Genomic DNA, 13,541 nt, shown 5'->3' on the forward strand with positions numbered 1-13,541 from the left:
AGTGACAAGATCCGAAGTCCACCCCGTCTTGGTTTTCCCTCTCTCCTCCCTCATTCTTTCCTATCCCCGTCCCCCACTCTGTCTCCTCTGCTTCCTGGCTCTCTGCCATACAGAAGATACGCACGACTCCTGTCTCAGACTCGACGGCCAGGAAATCGAAACATGATCAAAATATATTGTATGGGGGGAGGGGAGTTAAATTAAAAAAAAATGGCTGACCATGTTTCTCATCTCTTACTCTTTTGTACTAGGGGAAGGAGGAGGGAGAGGAGGAGAGAGAGGAGGAGGAGGGAGAGGAGGAGGGGGAGAAGGAGGGAGAGGAGGAGGGGAGGAGGAGGGAGGAGGAGGGGAGAAGGAGGGAGAGGAGGAGGAGGGAGAGGAGAAGGGAGGAGGAGGAGGGGGAGGAGGAGGGGGAGGAGGGAGGGGAGGAGGAGGGGGAGGGGAGGAAGGGGAGGGGGAAAAGGGGGCATTTAGGAAGCTTGTCCTTATACCCTGTCGCCCAGAGTTGGCTGGTATACCCAGATCTGACTTGATTACAATCACAAGGGGAAAAGAATTATGAGTGCCTTAGAGAGTCGGGCTTCGCCCCTGGGGTGAGGCTGCCGTCCACCGAAGGGAACATGCCAGGTGCCGACTCCACCCCCAAGGCTCATCATCACCAGGACTAATGAGTGTAGGAGCTTCTGGCAAGAATGGAACTTATTTTTGGACTGAAGAGATGACTCAGCAGTTAAGAGCACTTCCTGCTCTTGCAGAGGGCTGGAGAGTGGTTCCTAGCACCCACATGGCAGCTCACAACCACCTTAACTCCAGTTCCAGGGGATCTGACTCCCTCTCCTGGCCTCTGCAGGCACTGCAAGTCACATGCACATACCCACATACAGACAAACACATCGACGCATAATCAAAAAGAAAATTTCAACCCCATGCACATAACCATAAGGCTATGGACACATACAGTTTGTATTTCCATCTACCTGGCACCACAGAAGGAGCTGGAGTCTGGGCACAGAATGAAAGAATACAATATCCCTATCCTAACCTGAAGGAGATATCATCTAGGCACAGTTTTTTGTTTTGTTTTGTTTTTTCTTGGTTTTTCGAGACAGAATCTCTCTGTGTAGCTTTGCACCTTTCCTGGAACTCCCTGTGTAGTCCAGGCTGGCCTCGAACTCACAGAGATCCGCCTGGCTCTGCCTCCTGAGTGCTGGGATTACAGGCGTGTGCCACCACCTCCCAGCTAGGCACAGTTGATACCTGTGTGAAAGAGCAGAGGCTAGCCTGCTCTGCTCCAACTCCAAGGAAGATTTAGATAAGATAGATTAGATTATGCCAGAGAAACAACTACCCAGATTGGTTTACCCCATGCAACCCAGCCTGTGCAGATGCCCAGGAGGTCCTACTGGCACGGTTCTTACTCCAGAACCCAGCCTGATGGAACAGTCTTTATCTGCACATGGCCCATCGCTGAGTCAGAGGAAGAGAGGACTCGGAAGCATTTTTGAATTAGCAATTGAATTCCTGGCCCAGAAGCGATATGCATGTCTTCCACTTACAACCTACTGGTTAAAGCCGGCCAGATGGCTCCATCCAACAACAGAGGGCCAGAAAGACAGATCCTACCATATGTCAGAAAGCAAGGAAGCCTGGATGTTTGGTTAACAGTGCAAAACCTTCCGAGACCATCATGGAGAACTGACCTTTGATAGATATTTTAGTCTTCAATAGATGAGGTGAAGGGCCAGGAGGAGGGCCTGCTGGACGGAACCATGTGAGGGAAGAGTCACCAAGGGGTCACAATACCTGGCAAACCCGGCCAAAGTTTCTTCACGAGGAGTTGGGGGCTGGGCTGGAGTTCAGAACCAGACAGGAAAGGTGAGCTTAGATGGGAAAGGACTTTGAATTACATAGGAAACATTTTATACCCTAAGTAGATTCCTGGCAACAGGAAGCCATCAGAGGAGCTTTAAGCAGGAAAATAATACAATCTGACTTGTATTTTAGGAAGATGATTTTGGCAGCACAATGGGGCCGGTTAGAAGGAGAGAGACCAAGGGCTAAGAGACTACAGCTGGTGCAGCAGTCCAGGCAAGCAGGGAGCAGGCAGACAGGAGGGCCCTCCCTGCCTGAAGAGGGCTGCTCTTCCACATACCTCTTCTTTGTGGAAATAGTCAAACAGGAACAAGCCTAGAGAGATAGCTTAGCAAACCCCAATCGCGGCAGCCAGCCTTCAGGCACACGTGATTAATACCGCCTCATCTATGCGTCCACTTACACTACCACCCCGAGAGATCCTCACATAGCACATATCTGTTACCTCGAACTGTAGTTTCTTCAGTATGTGTCTAAAACACAAAGTGTCTACTATTATCTCACATAAAAACTGACACCAGGGGCAGGGGATTTAGCTCAGTGGTAGAGCGCTTGCCTAGCAAGCGCAAGGCCCTGGGTTCGGTCCTCTGCTAAAAAAAAAAAAAAAAAAAAAAAAAAACAAAAAAAAACCTGACACCAAGCCAGGCATACACCTTTGATCCCAGCACTGGGGAGACAGAGGCAGATGAATTTCTGAGCGTTCAAGGCCAGCTAGAGTTATCAAAAACATTCCATTAATATAAAATTCCCTGTGGTCTTTTTAATGGTCACAGTGGGTTTGTTGAACTAGCATGCACATAAAATCTTCACATTTCACCCCAGCCCCCAGGATTAGAGGTCATTTGCTCTATAGAATTCCCCAAATACAAAATCTTACTGAGTGAATCCCCTGGTATCAGTTAGCATGCTCACCTTCTTCCTCTATTTTCTCTAAACTGGTAACCGGACCTAAGACTTCCCTCTTTAAAAAAAAAAAAAAAAAAAAAAAAAAGGTTTATTTATTCATGTATTTTTTGTGTATGAGCGCTCTGTCTTCATGCACACCAGAAGAAGAAATCTGATACTGTTACAGATGTTTGTGAGCCATCGTGTGGTTGCTGGGAGTTGAACCTGGGTCCTCTGGAAGAGCAGTCAAGTGCTCTTAACCACTGAGCCATCTCTCTAGCCCCAAAACTTCCCTCTTTAAAAAAAAAAAAAAAAAAACTACACTTATTTCGTGTGTGTGGAAGGCAGGGGACAATCTCAACTGTTGTTCCTCAAGTGGCATCTACTTGATTTTTGAAATAGCACCTTTCACTGGCCTGGAACCTACCAAGCAGGCTTGGGCTGGCTGGTCAGTGAGTTCCAGGGACCTTCTTGTCTCTGCCTTCTCAGCTCTGTAATCATAAGTGCATGCATGAGACTGCCAGGAATTCACACACACACACACACACACACACACACACACACACACACACAGTGGAGACTGAACTTAAGTTCTCAAACTTTCCAAGCAAACACTTTACCAACTGAGCCATCTCCGTAGCCCCTCAGGAACAATTATCTATAAATCTTATTTTTTAAAATTTTCATTTGTTTATTATTATTGTGTACATGTACAAGCATTCCTTATTGCATGTACAGAGGCTGGAGGACAGACTTGGTTCTATCCCTCTACCTTTTTTTTTTTTTTAATGTATGTGTGTTTTGCCTGCATGCACACCTGTGCATCATGCATCCTGTGCATACCTGATGTCCTCAGAGGCCAGAAGAAGGCATGGGATCCCTTGGAACTTGAATTACAGAGCAGCTATGTAGATGCTGGGACTTGAACCCAGGTCCTCTGGAAGGGCAGCCTCTTAACCTCTGAGCCACCTCTCCAGTTCTCTGCTTAATTAAGACAGCGTCTCTTCGGAACCTAGAACTCACCGATCTGGCTGGAATTGGCTGGCCAGAGTTCCGGGGATTCCCAGTCTCTTCCTCTCAGAAGTGTGGTTAGCGCACACTGGGGTACCCAGCTTTTCACACAGGTGCTGGAGACCTGAGCTCAGATCTCCATTCTTGTACAGCAAATGCTTTCCCCAGTGAACCCTCCCATGCAGCCCTTCATGTGGGTTGTTTATAAACATTGATTTGATCTTTCCTACACCCTTCAAGGGGAGTATTTACCACAAATGAAGAACCTGAGGCTTGGTGATGTGACACAACCCGCCCATCTCACAAAACCAGGAGATAACAGAGCCGGAGTTGTTGAAACCTGGTTCTTTCTGAGGTTCCTTCCCACGTGTGTGTGTGTGTGTGTGTGTGTGTGTGTGTGTGTGTGTGTGCGCGTGTGTATGATAACCTCTAGGCTTCTTTTCATGACAGAAAAAGAAATTTCCATCCTCTTTTAAGTTTTAAAATTTATGCACATCAGGCAGGGCAGCAGCGGCCAATGCCTTTAATTCCAGCATTTGGGAGGTCTCTAGACCCCCATCCCACCCCCCACCCAGGTCCAGAACAAGTGCCACAGGAAGGAAGCTCTAGCTCTCCTGAGTTCCCGGATAACTCCCATTTTCTAATAGACATGGTGATTTTTAAGTGTGCCAGGCACCTCACACCTGACCTAAACAAAGGGTGTGCTACTGCCCTCCCTTTCAGCAGAGAACACCCAGGTCCAGAAAGAGAAAGCAGCCTGTCCCCACGTCCTGCAGCTGGTGAGCAGCGCCAACCTCACACCCAGGTGACTCTAACGGTGGAGCCCATGCTTTGCCCCACTGCCCCTGCATAGCCCTTTCTCACTAATGGCACCAACCGCCAGCAGCCATAGATGGGGCGGCACCAGGCGACGGGGAACCAGCAAGCTGTCTCTCCTCTCTGGAGTACAGGAGAGAGCTTGCAACAGGCCCAGGGTGGTCTACCCCTTTCTGCCATCTGGTCCAGCCAAGCACAACCCTTATCATACACACACACACACACACACACACACACACACACACACACACACAACACATTCACAGAGAGAGACAGACAGACAGACAGACAGACAGACAGACAGAGGGACAGAGACAGAGAGAGGCTGTGGGGGTGGCATGTTCTCCCAGGAAGCCCCTTGCCCCCCTGGAGCGGTGTGACCAGCATGCAGGAGCCCACTCAAAGGGGAGACAGAGGCAACGCTCCCCATGAGCAAGTGGTTCCTCCCTAGAGCCGCAGGGACAATCGGAGAGGAAAACGGGGACATTTTCCCCCACTGGGATGTCTTGTGTGCTCTGCGCTGGCTGCTGCGCCCCTTCATCTGAAAGCTCTAACATCTCAAATAAAAGAAGGGCGCGCCATGAAAGCAGCATCGGCGGGGATAAATAGCCACAGCGATCCGAGCTGCAGCCCCACAAGCTTTATTCATAGCTTTAGAAGAACTCGCACGGCTCCCAGTAGCAGCTGCAAACACAAAGCTTCACACTTTAATTCTAAGGCTTCCAGAAATAGGTCTGTCAGGCCCGAAATATCACCACATTCCATTACTCTTAACTGTGCATTACCATCATGCCTTCATTTACCAGCTGAGGGTTGGGGGGGGGGGGATTCTCTAGACCCTGCCCCCGGGGGAGGGGAGCAGTCAGTGGCTGTGTCAGGAGCTTGTGAAGGACAGGGGGTTGAGATGGGGCTACAGCCTAGGAGGCCTAGTGGGCAGACGGCTCCCAGTGAGACCACCACGGAGGGTGTCGTTGGTTAGCTAGTCGCCCTTGGAAGAGGCCGATGTCACTGACTGGTGTGCTGAAGGCGAGAGGCAGTGGGATGCTGGGGTGGGTCACGACAACGGTTGCTACACGGAGGCCCAAAGGCTCGCTGGGGAACGTGCCAAGGCCTAGCGCCTTGCAGCCCGGTAGCATCCACTCAAATGGCAAATCAGGCCACGGGGGCCCCCAGGAAATCACAGGGACAAAAGCCGCGCGACTCCCGGAGGGAGGTGCCGGCTCCCGGTTGGGAAGTTTGGAACCCGGAGCAATCTGCATGCTTATAATAAAAACTGACGGGGAGGGCGGTTCTGAATAATGCAGCAGGCGCGGTGATGTCCTCCCACCGCGTGTCCCCGGGGCACAAAGGGAAAGGGGGCTGGCTCATCCCAGGCCCGCGGCGGTTGCCTGGCTCGATGAAAGGGCGTGACAGATGGGCCGACGCTGGCCACCACCCAGTCACGCTTCGCGCGCTGATTGGTTTTCAAAGGAGGACAGGGTTTGTGAATGGGGCCAGCTTGTTGCTCGCCCGCCTTCAAATGGAGGCTGCTGGTCGTGGGGCCGGCCAGGCTCCCTCGTGAATGGGGAGCAACCGTGGGTGGTGAGCAAGAAGCCGGAGGTGACTCTCCCCCTCTCCTCCCCTCCCCTATCAGGCTGAAGCCAAGGTGGGACTGGAAGGGGGTGTCCCGCTGACCCTTCTCTCTGCTGGTGGCTTTAACCCCCCCATCAACCTCATCCATCTCCCCCTTGCTTTGATTTAGCTCTGCATCAATTAGGATTAAGTTCTGATGTGCATAGTTTTTTGTTGTTGTTTTGTTTTTCGATACGGGTTTCTCTGTGTAGTTTTGGTGCCTGTCCTGGATATCTGGATCTCGCTCTGTAGACCAGGCTGGTCCTGAACTCACAGAGATCAGCCTGGCTCTGCCTCCCAAGTGCTGGGATTAAAGGCATGGACCACCGCTGCCCGGCCTGATGTGCATACATTTTAAAACTTAAAATAAGATGGAAATTTCTTTTTCTGTCATGAAAAGAAGCCCAGAGGTTACCAGTACCTAGCTGGTATACTAGCTGGTCACTCCCACCACCGGCTGACACCTAGGCCACCTGCTGCTCCTCTGCCATTTGTTCTTGGTGTTATCACTCTTGACCCAACACAGCTGCTAAAGCTCCAACATCGTATCCACATTCCAGGCACGGACACAAAAAGGAGACGGGACCCAAGTGTCCATACCAGCCACTGAGATTTCCCCAAAGCTTCTGCATAAGAAAAGGCTAAGAGACGGAGGCTTAATTATGCCGCCATACCTAGCTGCAGTAAGGGTAGGGGAATGTGATGTTGGTTCTCTATGACCGCATGGGGTTTTTGTTTTGTTTTTTGGTTTTTGTTTTTGGGGGGGTGGACAATTTCCCATGGTTCTCTGCCATTCTCCCACCTCCTCCGAGTGTCTTTTGTTCCAGACGACCATTTCCAGGACATAACACGTAGCTGAGGAGTACACAGGGAGTGGGCACGCTGCCGTGCTCTGGAATAAGTACCTGTCCATCATCAGTGATTTGAGTTCCCCTCCTGAAACGCGGTCCTTCCTGTGCCCAAGCATCACTTGGTCCTTCCGCAAGCCCCTGGAGGACCTGGGAACCTGGAGTTCCTACACCATTGCCCCTGCCCCTGTAGTGAGCAGTAAACAGTCCTTCATGGCTCGCCCAGCAGGCTCAGCTTTTACCAGTAGCTGTGATATGGGTGGGCCAATTTGTTATGTAGGGTACAGTCTCAGACCCTTCCCAGCCCCCAATGGGATTCAGCAAAGAGTTGGACTTACTCCATGGGGACTTCTGTTCTTGGTCTCTTCCCGGTTACCGGGTGTTTGCCGGTACTCAGACCCCTCCCATATCAGAGGGCAGCCCCTCCGGGTGAGACGTCAGCCATGTCCAGAGTTCTAGCAGGTCTTGAACTAAATGTCTAAAGATGGCGTCGTGGGCCCGCTCACCTCCTCAACTCTCAGAGTTCCCCGTGGAAATCCCATGATTTTCCCTGTCTACACCCAGGTTAGAGAAGGATACTGAATTCTGTTCCGACTTCTGCACCTGAACTGATCTAATTCATGCCTTCTCTTGATTCGCTAGGACCAAACTATGCCCCTTTCTCCATCTTCAACCCCAGTCGCTCCCAGATTGCCTCTTCCCTGGATGCGCCATCCCATCCCACCAGGATCTCAGGAACTATCCACCAGGTTGCTTCTCCCTCACTACCCTGGGACCAGCCCCCTCTGGAAGCGAAGGCAGGGCAGGCCAGCCCAGTCTCTCCACAGCTCATTTGCATACCCACTCAAGATGCTCTTCTGGGTGTTGGCGGAAGACCACGCCACCCATTCTGCATCTCCTTCAGTCTCTTTTCTTCTCCAGGCAAGCAGAATTCTGAAATCACTAGACTCCTTTCAGCCTCCTCCCCCCCCCCCCCCCCCCCCCCAAACCATTCTCTAAGCTCTACCCTCTACATTCCCTGGCCTGTCCCCGACACCCAACCCTACAGCTCTGGCCCAGGCCCCACTGTTTCTTAGATCCCTATGCAGATGCCCACCAGCTGTCTCCAGCCTGCAGTCCACAACCCACAGGGCTTCCCAAAGGGCCAAGCTAAGAATTCCATGGCTCGTGACCCTTGGTGGCTCCTGGCTGCCACTGACCATTGTTCTCTTTAAACACAGGACTGCTCGGGAGGCAGAGGCAGGGGGATCTCTGTGAGTTTGAGGCCAGCCTGGTCTACAGAGTGAGTTCCGGGACGGGCACCAGAACTACACAGAGAAACCCTGTCTCAAAACCCACCCTCCCCCACTAAAAAAAGATAGGACTGCAGCTCTTCTCCCCATGGCCCTGCTTCCCCCATGCAGCTCTCAAAGGCCCCTGCACCTTGCACCTGCTAATGATGCTGCCAGAGGTGGCTTTCTTTCTGATCTCTCCAACAACCATCCTGTAAGTCCTAACTCCGGCATGACTTCATCTGAGAAGCTGTCCCAGCAGCCCCTCGCTGTCCCAGCCCCCAGCTCGGTCTCTGAGCAGTCTGCCACACACGTGTGTATACCGAATCCGCACATTCGCTCCGACAAGGCCCGCCCCACAAGGCACACAATCATTCATTCTCATCACTTGTCACTTGCTCTGTGACGTGAGCTCCTGGAGAGCGGGGACCCTAACTGTGCATCTTTGCGACTGACTGAGCTGTCTTTCATTCATCTGTGGTTTCCAGGCTAACTCACATGAGAAGGGGTGGATGGGGGCTTGCCCCTCGTGAGGACCGAGGAAGGAACAGGAGTCAAGTGAGGCAGCACAGATGAACCGGGTCCAGAGAAAATGGCGGCAAGCTGGAACAGCGTCTCCATTCTCTTTCAGGTGAGGAAGGGGACAGGGAGGCCTTGGGAACCTGGATTTGTACCAGGTGCTCTGAGAGCCAGCGTCCCTTAATAGCACCAGTAGGAAATCCTGGGCTCAAGGTGTTTCCTAGGCCTCAGGACAGGGAGCTCAGTCTGTGCCAATGACTCGGCTTCCTGCCTCATCCCCAGGGACAATGCCCTCCCCCCCACCACCACCACACACACAGGAAGAGTGGATTACACAGTGAAAGGCTTAACTCCCTAAGGCAAGATGGTATCTCTGAAGGGATCCTGACACATGCCAACACTGATGGGCCAATGTGAAATCCAAATAAAATCTGCAGTTCCGCTAGGAGTGTGGTAGCTATGTCAACTTTCTCCATTTTGGCAAATGTACCATGGCTGCGTGGAGATGTTCACTTTGAGGAAACTGGCTTAAAAGCTTGCATAAAAATCTGTATACGACCTTTGCTACAAAATCTAAAGTTTGTTCGTTAAAACGAGAGGTTTGGATATCGTTTTGTTGGCAGATTGCTTGCTCAGCATGTACAGAGAGCCCTGTGTTTGATTCTTAGCACCACATAAGCCCAGTGTGGTGATGCATCCTATAATCCCAGTGCACAGACTGGAGGGGGTGGAAGCAGAGGATTAGAGGTGAAGGTCATCCTCACCTCCATAGCCAGTCTGAGGCCCAGCGTAAGCTACATGACAGTATCTCAAAATAACAATAACAAAAATTAATCATCTTTAAATAAGACTTCAGGGGCTGGAGGGGGTTAAGAGCACTGGCTGCTCTCCCAGAGGACTCAGGTTTGATTCCTAGCATCCACACGGAGGCTCACAAACGTCTGTTAACTCCAGTTCCAGGGTACCTGACCTCTTCAGGTCTCCAGATGGACTGTGTGCAGGTAGTGCATAGACATGCAGGCAGGCAAAACACTCACACACATAAAAATAAAATAAAAAATTTTTTAAAGAGTCATGACAAATTAGTCCATGGTAGCTCACGTCTTTAATCCCAGCACTCAGGAGTTTGAGGCCAGCCTGGTCTACAGAGTGAGTTCCAGGACAGCCAGAGCTACACAGAGAAACCCTGTCTCGGGGGGAAAAAAAAAAAAGAATAAATAATAATTAAAATAAAAGGTCACTGGGCAGTGGTGGCGCACATCTTTAACCTCAGCACTCAGGAGGCAGAGGCAGGCCAATCTCTAAGTTCAAGCCAGCTTGGTCCATAGAGTAAAACAGAAAAACCTTGTCTCGAAAAAAATAATAATAAATAATAAACAAATAAATAGGTAAATAAAAGGTCAAGAGTAAGAAGGAGATTATAGACCTAGTTCTTTCTTTTTTTAATATTTGTTTTTATTTCATGTGCCTGCATGTCTGTAAGTATACCACCTGCATGCCTGGTACCGATGGGGTCCAGAAGAGGAAGTCAGATCCCCTGGGACAGGAGTCACCAATGGCCGTGAACCAACATTCGGGTGCTGAGAACCAAACCCAGGCCCTCTGTAAGAGCAGGAACTGCTCTGAACCTCGGAGCCATCTCTCCAGCCCCACGGGCTGCATTCTTAGGAATCTGAAGATCCCTTTCTCTAATCATTTACCTTCTCAACTGATCCTTGTTGAACCCCCACTAGGTACACAAGCATGGTTTGGGGGGCCCTGGATACAGCAGTGACCCAGCCAAACGGTTCCGACTCTAGCTGCTTATCTCACCCCACTCCAACCCACAGACTCCACAGCCCTGCTTCTGGAGCTGAAAGTGGGGCCAGGAAGGGAAGCGGGAGGCTGGAGGGGGCTCCAGAGCTTGCAAAGAGTGCACCTCTGAGGACCTGAGATTGTGCTCAAAGGACAACATGGTTGTAGTCATGTGACTGGAGCAAACGTTTAGATTCGGAACCAAGGACTGAGCTGGCAGCCCCCTTTTGGCGTCACTACAAACCTTCCTGAGTTGTCTGTCAAAGAGGACTGGAGTCGAACATCGAGACAAATAAACATCCTGGGCTCACCCAGCACCCCCGTATGAGCGGGCTTTGGCCTGAGAGTCAATTTAGAACAACTCCACAGTCAAGGTCAGGGGCAGACCCACACACCAACTGGTCTGGGCAGCCATCCTGCCAAAGCCACAGGCAGGAGAGGGTGTCATTTGCCCTCACTCACACCCCCTAGGGTCCCCCAAACACACAGAAACTCTGTGCCCTAGCACGCAGGCAGGCTTTGGCTGGGGAGGGCTGGGTGACTGCACCCAAAGGCACCCCAAACCGAGCATCCTGAGAGAGGCCCAGCACAAGGTTCGTCTGGCCTAAGCCTAGAGCCTTGGGAGGGAAAGATGCTCAACTGTGAGGAATGCCAAGTCAAAGCTGAGACCAGAGGCAGCCAGGGAGATGACAGCCGGGTCTCGGAGGGGACTGCTCAGAGGCAGCAGGCTCCAGACCTCCTCAGTCAATGGCAGTCAAGGGGGCACAAGCAGAAGGTGTACCTACAGCTTGCTGCTGCCTCGGGACCAGGACTTGGCTCCTGCTTCAGGCCCAGGAACCCAAGCAGGAGCCTCCCTCCCACTGAGAACTCCAAGGCAGCAGAGACTGATATTTCTCTCCCACATCTGGAGCCTTCTGAACGTAGTAGGTCCACCGTAAACCTTTCTGGGTGACCTAATGGTTCTCAGCCTCGGTTTCTTCCTGTGTACAGGAAGGGTTTGATCTCTGGGCTCCTAGCAACTCTGAAATTATGGGATGCCGTGATTAAATTCATGTGTAAGGCTGCGGCTTTGCTTTTAGTTTTCAGGGACATTTTTAGTGCTACCCTTTATGATGTGCCAGGAGTGAATCTGACACCAGATGGCTTTTTTTTTTTTTTTTTTAAAATAAGAAGACAAAGAGAGGGAGAAGAATATTTTCCAACTGGCAGCACTGACAGCATTTTGGAAGAAAATCCAGAGAGGCAAAGAGGAGCTGTTTTAGCTTGGTTCTTCCTCTTCCTGCACGCTGTTTCCTTGGCCTTCAGCAGAAAGATGATAGCTCACACTGGAGCTTTTTATGGATGAGGCCCAGGGAACTCCACCCCAACCATGTCCTCTTGTCAGAGGCTGGCCTCCAAGTGCAGGGTCACGGATTCCAGCTACAGGCTGACTCTGCAGTTCATGGCCAACGACCAACACCTGGTATATGAAAGGCGAGCGCTCTCTGACTGAGGAGCCTTCAAGAAAAACAGCCCAAATGGCAGTATCTCTCCTGGAATCCCTCTCGCGGTGGGGAGCAGGGGTTGGTCCTTGCTCAAAATGGCCCCCGGCTCTCAGTTATTAATGTGTTGAAGCTCAGAGAAAGGGAAATTCCTAGAATAAGCCATTTGGCAGTGTGCGCGGTGGACAGACAGGATCAGCAGTCATTCCGCTCTGGTTCCATCTGATCTTGGCTCCACCGCTTACTAGTTTGTTTGAGTATGGCAAGAGATTTTTTTTTTTAACCTCTACATGCCTGTCGGGGGTTGGGGGGGGTGTTCTATTACTGTGATGAAAACATCATGACCCAAAGCAAGCCAGGAAAGAAAGAGTTTGTTTTGTTTACACTTCCACATCACTTCATCACTGAAGGATGTCAGGGCAGGAACCTGACAGCAAGAGGAGATGCAGAGGCCGTGGGTGGGTGCCCCTCACTGGTTTGTTTACAGTTTCAGAGGGTCAGTCCCCATCGAGTGGGGAGCACCGTGACTGGCAGGCAGGCATGGCGCTGGAGCAGCAGCTGAGAACTTACATCCCAGCAGCAGGCAGAGAGAGTATGACTGGGCCTGGTGTGGGCTTTTGAAACCCCAAAGCCCACCCCCAGCGACTCACCTCCTCCATCCAGGCCATGTGCCTCCTAAACATACAATCCCACCAATTGGGAACCAAACATTCAAATATGTGAACCTATGGGGTCTTTCCTCATCCAAACCACCCCAGTTCCTCAGCTGCCTCAACTATAAACTGAAACAAATAAAAGATCCCACCACAGAAAACTGGTGTGTGAACCCAATGGGATAATACAAGAAGTGCTGGTGGTCTCTACCTTCCGTGGGCCAGGCACAAGAAAGACACTCTTCCTATCTGTTCAGCTACAGGAACATCCAAAATTTGGGCCTTGTGCTGGGAAGACCCTCAAACTGTCTGACTCTGGTGAAGCCCACTGTGACACTATCCCCTCTGAGGAAAAGAGTCCAGCCTGGTTGACTGGTCCCGCCACATCCCTAGGAGACCAGAGGGAGGACTCACGGGATGAGCAGAAACCACATGCCAGACTTTGCCATGGCACCAAAGGGATCTGGCTGAAGAAAAGTGTTGTGGGTGAGGAGGGAAGGGCTGTCAGCAGCTAGCTGGAAGGTTGTACCAATGCAGTAGACAGCAGACACACACAATACGCAATGTGTGATGCCGCCTACGGTCTACAACTCTGCACAATATACAAACCCTCGGACATATGTAGATGGGGATAATCTTGAACTGCTGACTCTCCTGCCTCCACCTCTTAAATGCTGGGATTACAGGTGGTCACCGCACAAGGGTAACAAACTTCTATTCCTGATGTAGTGTCATGGGATCCTGACTAGAAGGCGTGTGTGTGTGTGTGTGTGTGTGTGT

This window comes from Onychomys torridus, chromosome 20 (assembly GCF_903995425.1).
Source record: "Onychomys torridus chromosome 20, mOncTor1.1, whole genome shotgun sequence".
Lineage (NCBI taxonomy): Eukaryota > Metazoa > Chordata > Mammalia > Rodentia > Cricetidae > Onychomys > Onychomys torridus.